Genomic DNA, 17,091 nt, shown 5'->3' on the forward strand with positions numbered 1-17,091 from the left:
GGAATATTACTCAGCAGTAAAAAAGAATGAAATTATGCCATTTCCAACAGCATGGATGGATGTGGAGGGTATTATGCTTAGTGAAATAAGTCAGAGAAAGACAAATATTGTATGTTTTCACTTATATGTGGAATCTAAAAATTAAAACAAATGAATGATAGGGCCTTTGAGACAATATGGTATAGTACAATGGTCCTTAACACGGGCCTGACTTAATAATCACCTTTTAAAAATAAAATTACCAGTGCCACATTCCAAAGGAATTCTCAAAATTTTGTTGAAAATTTATATTTAAAATATAATATTATGTGGGAATTCTGGAAATCAGATTCCACCCTCTCCCCAGGTTTTGTTGTTGTTGCTGCTGCCATTGTTGTTGTTGTTGTTGTTAGTATAGTGACTTAAAAAATTGAAGTATACTTGATTTACAATATTATATTATTTTCGAGTGTACAGCATAGTGATTCATTATCTTGGCAGATTGTACTCCATCATAAATTATTACAAAATAATGGCTGTAACTCCCTTTGCTATGGAATATATCCTTGTTGCTTATCTATTTTATACATAGTAGTTTGTATCTATTAATCCTAAACCCCTAATTTGTCCTTCCCCGACTCCCTCTCCCCTTTGGTAACCACAAGTTTGTTTTCTTTATCTGCAAGTCTATTTCTGTTTCCATATACATTCATTTGTATAATTTTTAGATTCCACATAATAAGTGAACAATAAGTCTTTCTCTGACTTATTTCACTAATCATAATATTCTCTAGGTCCATCCACATTGCTGCAAATGGCATAATTTTTTCTTTTTTTATGGGTGAATAATATTCCATTTTGTGTGTGTGTGTGTGTGTGTGTGCGTGCGCGTTTGCGAGCACGCACCACATCTTATTTATCCATTCATCTATTGATGGGTACTTACGTTGCTTCCATGTCTTGGCTGTTGTAAATAGTGCTGCTATGAACACTGAGGGTGCAGTACACGTGTTGACATAAGTCTTACCAATATTTTTTTGGATTTATCTCCTCAGGCAAGGAAAACAAAAGTAAAAATAAACAAATAGGACCTAATTAAACTTAAAAGCCTTTGCACAGTGAAGGGAAACCATTAACAAAATGAAAAGACAATATTGGAGTGCATGCATCTTCAAATTAGTATTTGTTTTCTCCAGACATATGCCCAGGAATAGAATTGCTGGATCACTTGGTAGTTGTAATTTTAGATTTTTGAGGAATCTCCATTCTGTTTTCCACAGTGGCTGCACCAATTTACATTCCCACCAACAGTGTACAAGGGCTCCCTTTTCTCTACATCCTCTCCAACATTAGTTATTTGTAGACTTTTTCATTACAGCCATTCTGACAGGTATGAGGTGATATCTCATTGTGGTTTTGATTTGCATTTCCCTGGTGATTAGTGATGTTGACTTTCTGAACTAATTTTAGATGAATGAAATGAAAAACACAATATACCAAAACTTATTGAGTTCAGGTAAAGCAGTGCTTAGATGGAAATTTATAGCTATGAAAACCTACATCAAAAAAAAGATAGGCTAATGACCCAAGCAAGATGTCTGCCTCCAACAAGAGTTCAAGTAGGTGAACACTCCCTGATATTTCTGCCACCAGCTTTTATGACCCCAGAGAGAGCAACAGCCATCCTCTGCCTCCCCAGGACAAACCCCAAGACCAGCAGTGGACAAATCTGGAAGACACCAACTTAACCAAGTGATTAAAAGTTTACATCAACAATAATGGGACAAATCAACATCACGTGCCTCCTGATATGAGAAGAACAAAGCACCACTTCTCAGAGGGCAAGCAGCAGAAGCAAGAAGAACTACAATCCTGCAGCCTGTGGAACAAAAACCACATTCACAGAAAGATAGACAAGATGAAAAGGCAGGGGGCTATGTATCAGATGAAGGAACAAGAAAAAACCCCAGAAAAACAACTAAATGAAGTGGAGATAGGCAACCTTCCAGAAAAAGAATTCAGAATAATGATAGTGAAGATGATCCAGGACCTCAGAAAAACAATGGAGGCAAAGATCGAGAAGATGCAAAGGTTTAACAAAGACCTAGAAGAATTAAAGAACAAACAAACAGAGATGAACGATACAATAACTGAAAAAAAAAAACTAAACTAGAAGGAATCAATAGCAGAATAACTGAGGCAGAAGAACACATAAGTGACCGGGAAGTCAAAATGGTGGAATTCACTGCTGCAGAACAGAATAAAGAAAAAAGAATGAAAAGAAGTGAAGACAGCCTAAGAGACCTCTGGGACAACATTAAACACAACAACATTCGCATTATAGGGGTTCCAAAAGGAGAAGAGAGAGAGAAAGGACCCGAGAAAATATTTGAAGAGATTATAGTCGAAAACTCCCCTAACATGGGAAATGAAATAGCCACCCAAGTCCACGAAGCACAGAGAGTCCCATACAGGATAAACCCAAGGAGAAACACGCTGAGACACATAGTAAGAAAATTGGCAAAAATTAAAGACAAAGAAAAATTATCGAAAGCAGCAAGGGAAAAACGACAAATAACATACAAGGGAACTCCCATAAGGTTAACAGCTGATTTCTCAGCAGAAACTCTACAAGCCAGAAGGGAGTGGCATGATATACTTAAAGTGATGAAAGGGAAGAACCTACAACCAAGATTACTCTACCCCACAAGGATCTCATTCAGATTCAATGGAGAAATCAAAATCTTTACAGACAAGCAAAAGCTAAGAGAATTCAGCACCACCAAACCAGCTCTACAACAAATGCTAAAGGAACTTCTCTAAGTGGGAAACACAAGAGAAGAAAAGGACCTACAAAAACAAACCCAGAACAATTAAGAAAATGGTCATAGGAACATACATATCGATAATTACCTTAAACATGAATGGATTAAATGCTCCAACCAAAAGACGCCAGCTTGCTGAATGGATACAAAATCAAGACCAATATATATGCTGTCTACAAGAGACCCAATTCAGACCTAGGGATACATACAGACTGAAAGTGAGGGGATGGAAAAAGATATTCCATGCAAATGGAAATCAAAAGAAAGCTGGAGTAGCTATACTCATATCAGATAAAATAGACTTTAAAATAAAGAATGCTACAAGAGACAAGGAAGGACACTACATAATGATCAAGGGATCAATCCAAGAAGAAGATATAACAATTATAAATATATATGCACCCAACGTAGGAGCACCACAATACATAAGGCAACTGCTAACAGCTATAAAAGAGGAAATCGACAGTAACACAATAATAGTGGGGGACTTTAACACCTCACTTACACCAAAGGACAGATCATCCAAATTAAAATTAATAAGGAAACACAAGCTTTAAATGACACAATAGACCAGATAGATTTAATTGCTATTTATAGGACATTCCATCCAAAAACTGAAGATTACACTTTCTTCTCAAGTGCACATGGAACATTCTCCAGGATAGATCACATCTTGGGTCACAAATCAAGCCTCAGTAAATTTAAGAAAACTGAAATCATATCAAGCATCTCTTCTGACCACAACACTATGAGATTAGAAATGAATTACAGGGAAAAAAACGTAAAAAACACAAACACATGGAGGCTAAACAATATGTTACTAAATAACCAAGAGATCACTGAAGAAATCAAAGAGGAAATCAAAAAATACCTAGAGACAAATGACAATGAAAACACGACGATCCAAAACCTATGGGATGCAGTAAAAGCAGTTCTAAGAGGGAAGTTTATAGCTATATAAGCCTACCTCAAGAAACAAGAAAAATCTCAAATAAACAATCTAACCTTACACCTAAATGAACTCGAGAAAGAAGAACAAACAAAACCCAAAGTTAGCAGAAGGAAAGATATCATAAAGATCAGAGCAGAAATAAATGAAATAGAACCAAAGAAAACAATAGCAAAGATCAATAAAACTAAAAGCCGGTTCTTTGAGAAGATAAACAAAACTGATAAACCCTTAGCCAGACTCATCAAGAAAAAGAGGGAGAGGACTCAAATCAATAAACTTAGAAATGAAAAAGGAGAAGTTACAACAGACACCACAGAAATACAAAGCATCTTAAGAGACTACTACAAGCAACTCTAGGCCAATAAAATGGACAACCTGGAAGAAATGGACAAATTCTTAGAAAGGTATAACCTTCCAAGACTGAACCAGGAAGAAATAGAAAATATGAACAGACCAATCACAAGTAATGAAATTGAAACTGTGATTAAAAATCTTCCAACAAACAAAAGTCCAGGACCAGATGGCTTCACAGGTGTATTCTATCAAACATTTAGAGAAGAGCTAACACCCATCCTTCTCAAACTCTTCCAAAAAATTGCAGAGGAAGGAACACTCCCAAACTCATTCTGTGAGGCCACCATCACCCTGATACCAAAACCAGAAAAAGATACTACACAAAAAGAAAATTACAGACCAATATCATTGATGAATATAGATGCAAAAATCCTCAACAAAACACTAGCAAACAAAATCCAACAACACATTAAAAGGATCATACACCACAATCAAGTGGGATTTATCCGAGGGATGCAAGGATTCTTCAATATACGCAAATCAATCAATGTGATACACCATATTAACAACTTGAAGAATAAAAACCATATGATCATCTCAATAGATGCAGAAAATGCTTTTGACAAAATTCAACACCCATTTATGATAAAAAACTCTCCAGAAAGTGGGCATAGAGGGAACCTACCTCAACATAATAAAGGCCATATACGACAAACCCACAGCAAACATCATTCTCAGTGGTGAAAAACTGAAAGCATTTTCTCTACGATCAGGAACAAGACCAGGATGTCCACTATAGCCACTATTATTCAACATAGTTTTGGAAGTCCTAGCCACGGCAATCAGAGAAAGAAAAGAAATGAAAGGAATACAAATTGGAAAAGAAGAAGTAAAACTGTCACTGTTTGCAGATGACATGATACTATACATAGAGAATCCTAAAGATGACACCAGAAAACTACTAGAGCTAATCAATGAATTTGGTAAAGTTGCGGGACACAAAATTAATGCACAGAGATCTCTTGCATTCCTATACACTAATGATGAAAAATCTGAAAGAGAAATTAAGGAAACACTCCCATTTACCACTGCAACAAAAAGGATAAAATACCTAGGAACAAACCTACCTAGGGAGACAAAAGACCTGTATGCAGAAAACTATAAGACACTGATGAAAGAAATTAAAAATGATACCAACAGATGGAGAGATATACCATGTTCTTGGATTGGAAGAATCAACATTGTGAAAATGACTATACTACCCAAAGCAATGTACAGATTCAATGCAATTCCTATCAAATTACCAATGGCATTTTTTACAGAACTAGAAGAAAAAAATCTTAAAATTTGTATGGAGAAACAAAAGACCAAGAATAGCCAAAGCAGTCTTGAGGGAAAAAAACAGAGCTGGAGGAATCAGACTCCCTGACTTCAGACTATACTACAAAGCTACAGTAATCAAGACAATATGTTACTGGCACAAAAACAGAAACATAGATCAATGGAACAAGATAGAAAGCCCAGAGATAAACCCACGCACATATGGTCAACTAATCTATGACAAAGGAGGCAAGGATATACAATGGAGAAAAGACAGTCTCTTCAATAAGTGGTGCTGGGAAAACTGGACAGCTACATATAAAAGAATGAAATTAGAACACTCCCTAACACCATACACAAAAATAAACTCAAAATGGATTAGAGACCTAAATGTAAGACCAGATACTATAAAACTCTTAGAGGAAAACATAGGAAGAACACTCTTTGACATAAATCACAGCAAGATCTTTTTTGATCCACCTCCTAGAGTAATGGAAATAAAAACAAAAATAGACAAATGGGACCTAATGAACCTTCAAAACTTTTGCACAGCAAAGGAAACCATAAACAAGACAAAAAGACAACCCTCAGAATGGGAGAAAATATTTGCAAACAAATAAACGGACAAAGGATTAATCTCAAAAATATATAAACAGCTCATGCAGCTCAATATTAAAAAAACAAACAACCCGATCCAAAAATGGGCAGAAGACCCAAATAGGCATTTCTCCAAAGAAGACATACAGATGGCCAAGAAGCACATGAAAAGCTGCTCAACATCACTAATTATTAGAGAAATGCAAATCAAAACTACAATGAGGTATCACCTCATACCAGTTAGAATGGGCATCATCAGAAAATCTACAAACAACAAATGATGGAGAAGGTGTGGAGAAAAGGGAACTCTCTTGCACTGTTGGTGGGAATGTAAATTGACACAACCACTATGGAGAACAGTATGGAGGTTCCTTAAAAAACTAAAAATAGAATTACCATATGATCCAGCAATCCCACTAATGGGCATATGCCCAGAGAAAACCATAATTCAAAAATACACATGCACCCCATTGTTCACTGCATCACTATTTCAATAGCCAGGTCATGGAAGCAACCTAAATGCCTATCAACAGACGAATGGATAAAGAAGTTGTGGTACATATATACAATGGAATATTACTCAGCCATAAAAAGGAACAAAATTGGGTCATTTGTAGAGATGTGGATGGACCTAGAGACTGTCATACAGAGTGAAGTAAGTCAGAAAGAGAAAAACAAATATCGTATATTAATGCATATATGTGGAACCTAGAAAAATGGTACAGATGAACCAGTTTGCAGGGCAGAAGTTGAGACACAGAAGTAGAGAACAAACGTATGGACACCAAGAGGGGAAAGCGGCAGGGGGTGGTGGTGGTGGTGTGATGAATTGGGAGATTGGGATTGACATGTGTACACTGATGTGTATGAAATGGATGACTAATAAGAACCTGCGGTATAAAAAAATTTTTTTTAATATTTTTAAAAAGATAGATGTTAAATCAATAATGTAACCTTCTACCTTAAAAAGCAGAGGAAAAAAGAACAGATTAAATGCAAAACAAGAAAATCATAGGATATAATAAAGATTACAGAAGAAATAGAGAACAGAAAAACATTAAACAAAGTCAATGAAAAGTTCATTCTTAAAAAGATCAATAAAACTGAGAAACTTCTAATTAGGCTGATTTTAAAAAGGAGTCAAATTCCTAAAATTAGGAATGAAGGTGGGACTATTACCACTGACTGAACAGAAATAAAAATGGCTTTAAGAGAATACTATGAATAACCTATGCCAACAAATTAGATAACCTAGATGAAACAGAAAAAATTCTCAGAAACACTCAAACTACTGAAACTGACTGAAGAATAAATAGAAAATTTGAATAGAATTATAACAAGTAAAAGATTGAATTGGTAATTAAAAAAAATCCACATAGAATACTCTATGCCCAGATGCTTCACTGGTGAATTCTACCAAATGGTGAAAGCATGAACACCAATCCTTCTCAAATTCTTCTAAAAATAAAATAGGAGGGCACATTTCCTAATCCACTGTAAATATAAGGCCAGTAGTACCCTGATACCAAAACCAGATAAAGACACCACAATGAAAGGAAATAGATCAATATTTCTTATGAATATTGCAAAAACCTCAACAAAATACTAACAAACTGAATCCTGCAACATATAAAATAGGCTTATACACTATGATCAAGTGGGATTTAACCCAGGAATGCAAGGTTATCTCAACATATGAAAATCAATGTAATACATGATATTTATAGAATAAATGATAAAAATCAAATGATCATATCAATTGATGTAGAAAAAGCATTTTAAAAATTCGTCTCCTTTTCATGATAAAAATGCTCAACACACTAGAAATAGAAGAGATCTTCCTCAACCTGCTAAAGGGCATCTAGGAAAACGCCACAGCAAGCACAATACTTAATGGTGAAAGAGTGAAAGTTTTTCCCCTAAGATCTGGAACAAGATATGGCTGTCTGCTCTCACCACTTCTAGTCAACCCTATAGTTACGGTTCTTGTCAGGGCAAAATACTAGCAAATGAAGCTACAGTACCTTTCCAACCATAAATATTTCACTATATATTTCTAAAAAATATAGAGGGGGTTTTAAAAAATTCAACCACAATACCACTATCCAGAAAGTTAACAATCATTACTTAATATAATCATTTTAGTACCTATTTAGATTTCTTCCTTTGCCTCTTGATTTTTTTCAGTAGGTTCATGCTAATCAGAGTATAAATTAAGGTTATGTCTCTCTATGTTATGGCTTACAATGTGATTTGTCTTTGTAAATGTTCCATGCACACATAAGAAAAATGTTTGGTGGAGTGTCCTATAACTGTCAACTAGGTCAAAATAGTTGAGTGTTTTCAGTTCTACAATATTCTCAAAGAACTTCTTTTTACGTGTTCTACCAATTACTGAGAGATTGCTATTAAAATCTTTATTTTTATTTGTGGATTTGTCTATTTCTCCTTGCAGGTCTATCAGTTTTGCATCATGCATTTGGAAGCTCTGTTATTTGGTGCATAAAAATTTAGTATTGTTTCATTTTCTTAATAAATTGGCCCCTTTATCATTATGAAATGACCCTTTTTATCCTTGGTTATATTCTATGCTCTGAAATCTGATTTGCCTGATATAGTTACTCCTTCTTTGGATTAGTGTTCACATGGTATATTTTTTCATTCTGTTATTTTTAATCAATCTGGTCTTTATGAATTTCTTATAGACAACATATAGTTGGGCATTGCTTTTTTATCCAATTTGAAAATCTCTGGCTTTTAATTGAGTCATTTGGATCATTTATATTTAATACTATTAATGATATGTTTGTGTTTAAATCTATCAACTTGCTATTCATTCTTTTTGGTCAGTCTATTTTTTTTCTCTTATTCAGTCTTTTTGGGAATAATCAAGTATTTCTTTTATGATTCTGTTTTGCTCTTGATGTATTCTTAACCAGACATTTATAGCATACATCTTTAACTTATTTTAAACTATATTCAGGAACTATTGTACCACTTTAGGTACAGTTTAAGAAGCACACAAGAATATACTTCCGTTTGTCTTCTCCTTGCCTTTGTATCACTCTTATGCAGATACATTAAGTTACACATATTACTTACACATATGCTAGAAAACCCTCACTACATTGTTATTATTTTTGCCTTAAAAGGTCAATTATCTTCTGAAGAGATTTTTAAATAAAGAGGAAAAGTCTTATATTTATCTATATACTTTTCTTTTCTCCTATAGATCCAGATTGCATCTCCTCTATTTTCCTTGCAACTGCAGGGCTTTCTTTAAGCTCTCTTGTAGTGCATGTCTGTTGGTGATAAATTTTCTTTCAGCTTTTGTAGGTCTGAAGACATCTTCATTTCACCTTTGTTTTTAAAATGTGTTTCTGATGTACCAAGAATTCTAGATGGACAGTTATTCTTTTTTCTTTTTTTTCAGTACTGTAAAGAAGTTACTCCACTGTCTTCTGACTTGCATTACTTCCACTGATGAATTTCCTGTCATTCTTATCCTTGCTCATCAGTACATAATACATCTTTATTCTCTTTCACAGTCATTCTGCCTGTATATCCAATGTTCTTTTCTCTCTGTTGAATATATCTAAGTTAGGCCTTGTTGCCAGTCATGCAAGATTAATAAAACCACCCAACGCTAAGAAGACATTCAAAGAAAGCATCACTATTATCTCCAAACTCATCCAGTTGTATATATTACATATGTACAGCTTTTTTTCAGTCATGAAGTGGTCTTAGGAAAAAAAACACTATTTTTCATTTCACTTCTCTTTTGCAAAGAAGTAATATCTCACTGATACTTACCCTAGATCAGTATCAAGGGAAGAGTTCAACAAAGACAGGATGTAGGGAAGAGAAATAAAATGTATTGATGGCAACTTTTATGCCACCTATAAGGTAAATAATAGACGACCTTACTTAATGAAACTGTCATTTTGGTGAGCAGTCATACTATCAACACTATTTTACAAACAAAGAAAGCAGGACGCTGAGAGATGGAAGTGATCTATTCAGGGTGCACATTCAGTGACTTGCAGAGCTAGGATTTGAACCCAGTTGTGCTGATGGAAACCCTTAAGCCTATAGCACTAAGTGGATGCTGTTCACTCTTCCCCAAAAGTTACTGTGAGCTGTAAGGACAGGTAACGTGTCCACTAGTCACTCCTACCAGATCCCCTAATTCACGGAGAGCCTCTGTCCTGCTCACCCTCTGCCTCATTCATCTCCCTAATTCTCTTATCTTCATATAGCATCTGCCTGGACTGTAAGAAAACCTCCTATCACCTGCATGAGTGCTGTCAAGAACCCAGACTCCCCCAAGGAGTCTGAAGGATCAAGTTTCACCTAAATATTCAATACAGAGACAAGGACTAACTAGGACTTTATACACGTTTAGCAACAATCACATGTAGAGTGCCAAGCTGGACCAGCTGGAGACAGGACAGTGTTACTCATTTAACCTCTCCTGGCCTCAGTTTCCTCCTGTCTTCTGAGAAATGCAGAAGAAAATAATGTACCCTAATCTGTCATGGGCTCAAATCTGTCTCTGCTCTTTAACATCTGTGACCCTAGGCAAGTCCCTCCTCTCAGAGTCTCACGCCTTCGAACAGTGTTCTGAGCCACAGGTGAAAGGATATCAATTAAGAGTATGTTTGAAATCCTGTGCAAAGTGCTAAATGGAGGTAAGTCTGACTGCATTGATTTGGACTGTTGATCCAGACTGCCATGATATTTTACACAACACTGTTTGGTAGTAAAGAATGTGACTGGAGCTGGAGTTCCCAGCTTGGATGCTGGCTCTGCTATTTGCTATCAGTGTAACCTTAGCAAATAACATAAATTCTATGTTCCCTAGTTTCCTTATATTTAACATGGGGACACTAATAGTATTTAAACAATAGGATTATAATGAGGATTAAATGAGTAAATACACATGAGAGGCATAAAAGTGTGCCTGGCAAAAGTAATCAGTTCATATACATATAAAATATGCTGAAAAGTTGTTGGTAGAAAATGGAAAAACCAGGAGAGATATAGGGGTCATGATGGGATCTGCTAGGTTAGATAGTAGGGGATGGGGATTGGGTTCATCTTCCTTATTTTCGCCTCCTCCATATTCCAGAACCCACTGTGACTGTTCCATAGCTCTGTGATGCAGGTCTGGAACTCCAGACTGGAGTGGGTAGTCTCTGTGCTCAGCTTCCTGAGGTAGTAGTGCATTTTAGATGATGGAGAACTTTGGCTGGTTGTTTCTGCATTTTAGTGAGTCCTGGGACCTTGGTTCCATCTTTTACTTTTGTACAAAGTTGGGGTCACCTTTTTGTCTTGTTACTGCACCCAGTGGTGTGCATAATTACCAATGTTTGAAAAAAAACAGAGACATTAGTCAGGTAAGGGAACTCTAGGCTCAGCCCACAAAAGAGACTGACTTGACTCTTGTTTTTCCTTTTCCTACTCCCACTATTCTAAATCAATTATTGGAATGGAGAGATAACAGGAATGGGAATTCTCAGGAGAGATTAGCACATCATTTGAGGAAAACTGGTTGGGTGGACAAAGGGTATAGTGGAGACTAGGGTTTCTAACCAAAGTTCACAGACCATCTACCTAGATGTGGTAAAGAGTTCCAGGTTAAAATTCAAACACTGTGATTCATGGGTCATGGATTGGTTCATAAAGAGAGTTCAGGGCACCTGAAGAGAAGAGGCCTTCAATGCTTGTTCAGCAGCTGCTTTCCCATTATAGTGTTACCTGGCCAAGCCTCTCTCTTGTGTTTGGGCTGACCCAGAGAGCAATGTTGAGCCTCTGAAGGCCTCTGATACAGATTCTACTCATGGAGCAGAATCCTATAGAATGGAGCAAACATGTTCCAGAAAATGTGAGTTTCTGTGCCCCTTTACAGTAGAGGACCACTATCTGAAATACCAATTGAGGACCAAAGGCAGTAAGCCATTCTTTGAGAAAGATTCTTCTCAAAGAATTCTTTGTCATTCTTCTTTGACAAAGGAGAATCAGTAGAAAACATATCTACTTTACAAATAAATAACATGGAAACAATACAGGACTCAACTTTATCAATATAGAATGTCACTTTACTCATTAATGAATGTCTGCTGCTTGCTTAGAATAAGGAGTATAAGAAATGGGTCCCACTTCTCTTTTTTTTTTTCTTGTCTTGTCTTTCAGCATCAACTCAGTGGCAGGAAGAGAAAGTGGGAACTTTAAGAGCTAAGGTTTTGCTGTTCAACCCAGGCCTCTCCCATTGATACCCTTTTTGCTCCTTTCATTGTGGAGCAAATGGTCTTAGGTCCACAATTGTTGGGATGTCACTTCCTAAAGCCAATCCTCAAAAAACATAGCCCTCTGAGGAGAGCTCATTGGAAGTAAATCAGAATTGGGGACACTTCTAATCCCTTCTCTGTCTTCCACAAGAATTTAAACTGGTGGAGCTGGGCAGTGGGTCGTGCCCATGGGGTGGGGTGGTGATGTGAGATAGTAGAAGCAATATAGGTTGTTTTGGAGGCAACATTTTGGGGCCTGACTTTGTACAAGTTGTTATCTTCCCTAATATTCAGACTAATCCTTTGAGAGAGCATCTGGCTTGCCAAGAGCACAGCAATGTTGTGATAAGCAGTTGGGAACAATGTGCATGGAAGCACTTTGTAAATGACAGCATTGGACCTATATCAGCCTTATGATTTTCTAATTGACCTTTTGACCTTAAGTCTTAATTCCTGGGGCTCTTAGGGTAAATTTTGAAATAGTCTTTTCTCAGTTGAACATTCTACAAAGCCTCCTATAAGATCCCTTGCTCCTTTTTTCAACCAATAGGCTATTTTCCTAACTTGAGAGCTTCCCTTAAAGGCACCAGTTTTCTCTTTGGAAATGATTAATCTCTTGTTTTTCCACATATCCCTCTTCCTGGCTTGTTTCTTGGAACTCCAGGACCCCATAGCAGTCTGGGGATGGCACAAAAAGGGGACACATAGAGAATGGAAAGTGAAAGGTAGCCTTGGGTTAAGAGATACAGGAATGAGAGAATAGGAATGTGGAGAAACGTGACCTTTGCCAGGCCTGCTAGGCCAGCTTGTCCCCATTCTGCTCCTGGATGCTATTTTTACCTCTGGTCTCTTACAGGTGCCTGCACAAGGTCTTTTTTGATGTGGTTTTCTAGAGCAGTCAGAGCAAGATCCTGCTCTGAGGAGTGTAACAGAGCAACCACAGAAGCAAATATTCTGTTATGGGAGAAGCTGGGGGAAATGTTGTTTTGACTCTATCACCTTTGGGATTCACTGAGTCGTCACACACTCTGGCCTCCAACTTCCCACTGGACTGAACCACCTTCTCAGTTTCCTTGTTTTCACCATCAACACTGGGTGGCCTACTTCCATCAGAGCTCCATTTAACGCTGAATCCAACAATATCCATGGACCTTCTTTCACACCACCTCTTCCCTTTTCCTTTCTACCCCTAGAGAACACTCAGATCCTGGACCCTATTTCACAACTAGGCCCGCTTTGCCTCTATACAATATCTCCTCACCTGACCCCACACTTCTGAAGACACCTTTCCCTCTTCAGTCATCTATATTTAAAAGGCTGACTATATAGCTGAAGCTGCAAAGCCCCTTGGAGGAAACACTCAAGCAGATCAAGGAGAAGAAAAAATCAGTTTTCTGCATGCTTACCTGTGGGTGAAGAGGGCCAGATGGCCATGAGGTCATCCCCCTAAAATTTTGCTCATAGGCTCAGGCTGGGGAGGGGAGCAAACAGGACAAGAATCTGTCACCAATTTAATAGAGAAAAGATCCTAAGTATCCTAGGAAACCCTTAGCTGGAGAAGAGCAAAAAGAGGATGCAGACTGGAGACCCCAAGGAGGAGAGTCTCTGCTCAGGACAGCCTATTGCAGAGACTCCTGGGAACAAGTCATCCTACTACCTATCACAGGGTCCACCAAACAGTACTTGGAAAACAGGAATAAGTATGTGCTCCAGTGGTTTCATCCACTGGACAGAACAGACATAGATTCATGGCACAAAACCAAGACACTGTCAACTTCTGTGAAGAACTCAGATCCACTAGAAGTCAGAACTGCCTCTATGGGCAAAGAGGATATTGAAACTCAGAAGAATAAGTCAGTCACTGGCTAGATCCTAAAGAAAAAATGGGATTATGTACAGAATTAATCAAGGAAAGGAAGTCTGCCTGAGGAACTCAAGGTCCAGGCTGAGTTCAAAGATATATTTTCCTGTGATTACAAAGATCCCTACATCCCTGTGGAAATGAAAGGGCTGAGGAACACATCTTGATACCTACACGTAGACTCTTAAGTTGCTAAATGTGCTAAACAATAGGCAGGTCACAGTCAGAATCATAAAACTCATGAAAACTGTGAGCTTCCAGAATGAGCTACTGTGTTTGAAGCTGATCAGGGAGCCTGGACCAAGGATGCCAGGTCCAACAGACCATCCTCATACCTGCCCCAGGATCTGTCTCTGTGGGTGGGTGTTTCTTCCAGTCAATCATAAACTCCTCCTCTATTCCCTCCCTGTTGCCAGCAAAACTTCTCTCAAATGTTTCCATACAATTAGAGAAAATTAACTGGTTTTCTCATTACTGAAGACGATGTGCTCAGTTTCTCATGATCTCAAATATATTTGTTTCTTCTAAAAGGAGAATAATGTCCTTTGTCTCTGCTGCACTTGTGAGAAGTTTAGAGTATCCGAAGAACTAGAGCTTGGAGAAAAGAAGAGGCCAGTTTTATCTCTTATTGAGAGCTGGCTTTGACTTCTTGAAGCTCATGAGGGTTAAGAAGGGCCAGTGATGGTGGCATGGCACCTACTGCCATCTCAAGTTGTTCCATTTATCTCTCTGAAGATATCCTGCTTAATACTTATTATAATACGCCCTTATAAAACCAAAAAAATATATTCAGAAGCTTTGAAAAATGAGAAAACCCATAAATACCGTGCCCAGGAGCTGGACTTAGCCCTGCCCCTGTTCCATCATTATTTTGAACTGCATACTGCCATGGTTGGAATGGTTGGGGTTACACAGGCATCAAAGGGCCAGAATTTACCACTGAACCTCCAGGAATAGTAAGCAACAAACTTCTCATGCCCCCAAAATGGAACTGGAGTTTGAGAGTCCTAAGTTTAGAACGGTAAGGAAGAATTCTCCGTGACCCCGAATATTTTGGTGGAGAACAGCTTCCACCTGCCCTCCAGACCCCCTTACATTCCTGATGTAGGCTGGGAGAATAAGAATTGCTCTCCACTTCTTATATCGTCCTTAAAATGTACAATGGACCACTAACTCCCCTTTCCTCTCTCCATGCAAAAGGCTCTGGAGCAGCAAGAAACACAGAACGCCTGGCTGTTTTATAGTAAGTGGGAGACAGGAGGAAAGTAGAGGAGGGTTAAGGTCTTAGCAAACCTGAGGATTGAAGGAGAACACAGTTTTATCAGGCTTGGGAAAGAAATCTCCTCGTATCTCCAGGTAGCACTCAGCTCACTCTCCGGCCGGCGGAAGTGAGCTGAATTCAAATTGAGAGACATAAAAATTGATGCATGTCCTGAATCACGATCACCCATCCTGCAGAAGATAGCCCCACTCTGAAAGTGTTTGGAAATGAGATTGTTTTCCAGAAAACAGTGTTTTTTGAATGCTAGAGAAACTAGGCCCATCTAGCGTACACAGAACTGGATGAGCTTGAAGATGTCAGCTGTTCGAGAGTTATGCTGAGATGGATCATCAGACGGGTATGGCAAGACCAAGGAACAAATTAAGGATTGTCTGAGTCTATGGGATTCATTGGTCTCAAAAAAACCTTTGAACTCAATGAATTCTCCCTGCTGAGTGGATATCTTATGGAAGGAAGCCCCATTCTACAATGCTTGACTTGATGACGTCATTGCAGGGCAAAGGGATCATACAGCCTTCAGTGATGGGAAGATTCATGGGGCAGTCATACAGCATCTACAGAAAAATAAGGACAAGAGTGGGGAAAGGTTGGGGAATGAGAGGGAAGGGAGGAAAAATAACCCAGCTAGTGGGAAAGAATGGGAACGTTTTCATCGTCACTAATCATGACACACCCTACCCACCAAACAACACATGCGTGTGCACACAGACAGACACACACACACACACACACACACACCCTGACCTGTTTATGAGTGTCTCAGACACCACAGGGTGTGCCTCAGAGCATGGAGTTAATGTACCACAGAAGGTTAGGATGGAATTTAGATTTTTCACAAGGAAATAAGCATTTTTCTCTCTCTAGGTTAAGTGTAGAACATCAAACTTCTAAATGCTTCATTTTATTAGGTTCTAAATTTACATTTTAATATAATCCTTAATGTGATCATCACATTAAAATTATAAATGTAAAAATTACACAACAGAGTTTCACTTGGAAAAGTAGTGTCTAGCAGCATGCACAAAGACTACGTATTGTCACATCAACACGCACATAAATAAGACTGGTAATAGTTGTTCATAATGCCCACTTCAAAATAGTGAAACAAAAAGGTAACAGTGGCTTCCGTGGGGGCGCAGTGGTTAAGAATCTGCCTGCCAATGCAGGGGACACGGGTTTGAGCCCTGGTCCGGGAAGATCCCACATGCTGCGGAGCAACTAAACCCGTGCGCCCCAACTACTGAGGCTGCGCTCTAGAGTCCACAAGCCACAACTACTGAGCCTGCGTGCTGCAACTACTGAAGCCCACACTCCACAACAAAAGAAGCCACCACAGTGAGAAGCCCCCCACACCGCAATGAAGAGTAGCCCCTGCTCCCTGCAACTAGAGAAAGCCCAAGTGCAGCAACGCAGACCCAACGCAGAAAATACCTAGGGATAAAAGACATACTGAAGGAGGCAGAAGACCTGTACTCCAAAAACTATAAGACACTGATGAAATAAATTGAAGATGACACAAACAGATGGAAAGATATACCATGTTCTTGAACTGGAAGAATCAATACTGTTAAAATGACTATACTACCCAAGGCAATCTACAGATTCAATGCAATCCTTATCAAATCACCAATGGCATTTTTCACAGTAGAACAAAAAAATTTTTTAATTTGTGTGGAGACACAAAAGACCCC

General features: G+C 38.2%; 1 protein-coding gene across 1 annotated transcript in view; it reads right to left on the reverse strand.

The window, feature by feature from the left end:
- LOC309623497 (uncharacterized protein) overlaps window positions 1–17,091 on the reverse strand; it is a gene marked incomplete at its 5' end in the record, with an annotated part of 114,962 nt that overhangs the window by 78,105 nt on the left and 19,766 nt on the right. The window lies entirely within an intron of this gene.

The sequence above is a fragment of the Balaenoptera borealis genome (genome assembly GCF_965194805.1).
Source record: "Balaenoptera borealis genome assembly, chromosome: 2".
Taxonomy (NCBI): Eukaryota; Metazoa; Chordata; class Mammalia; order Artiodactyla; family Balaenopteridae; genus Balaenoptera; species Balaenoptera borealis.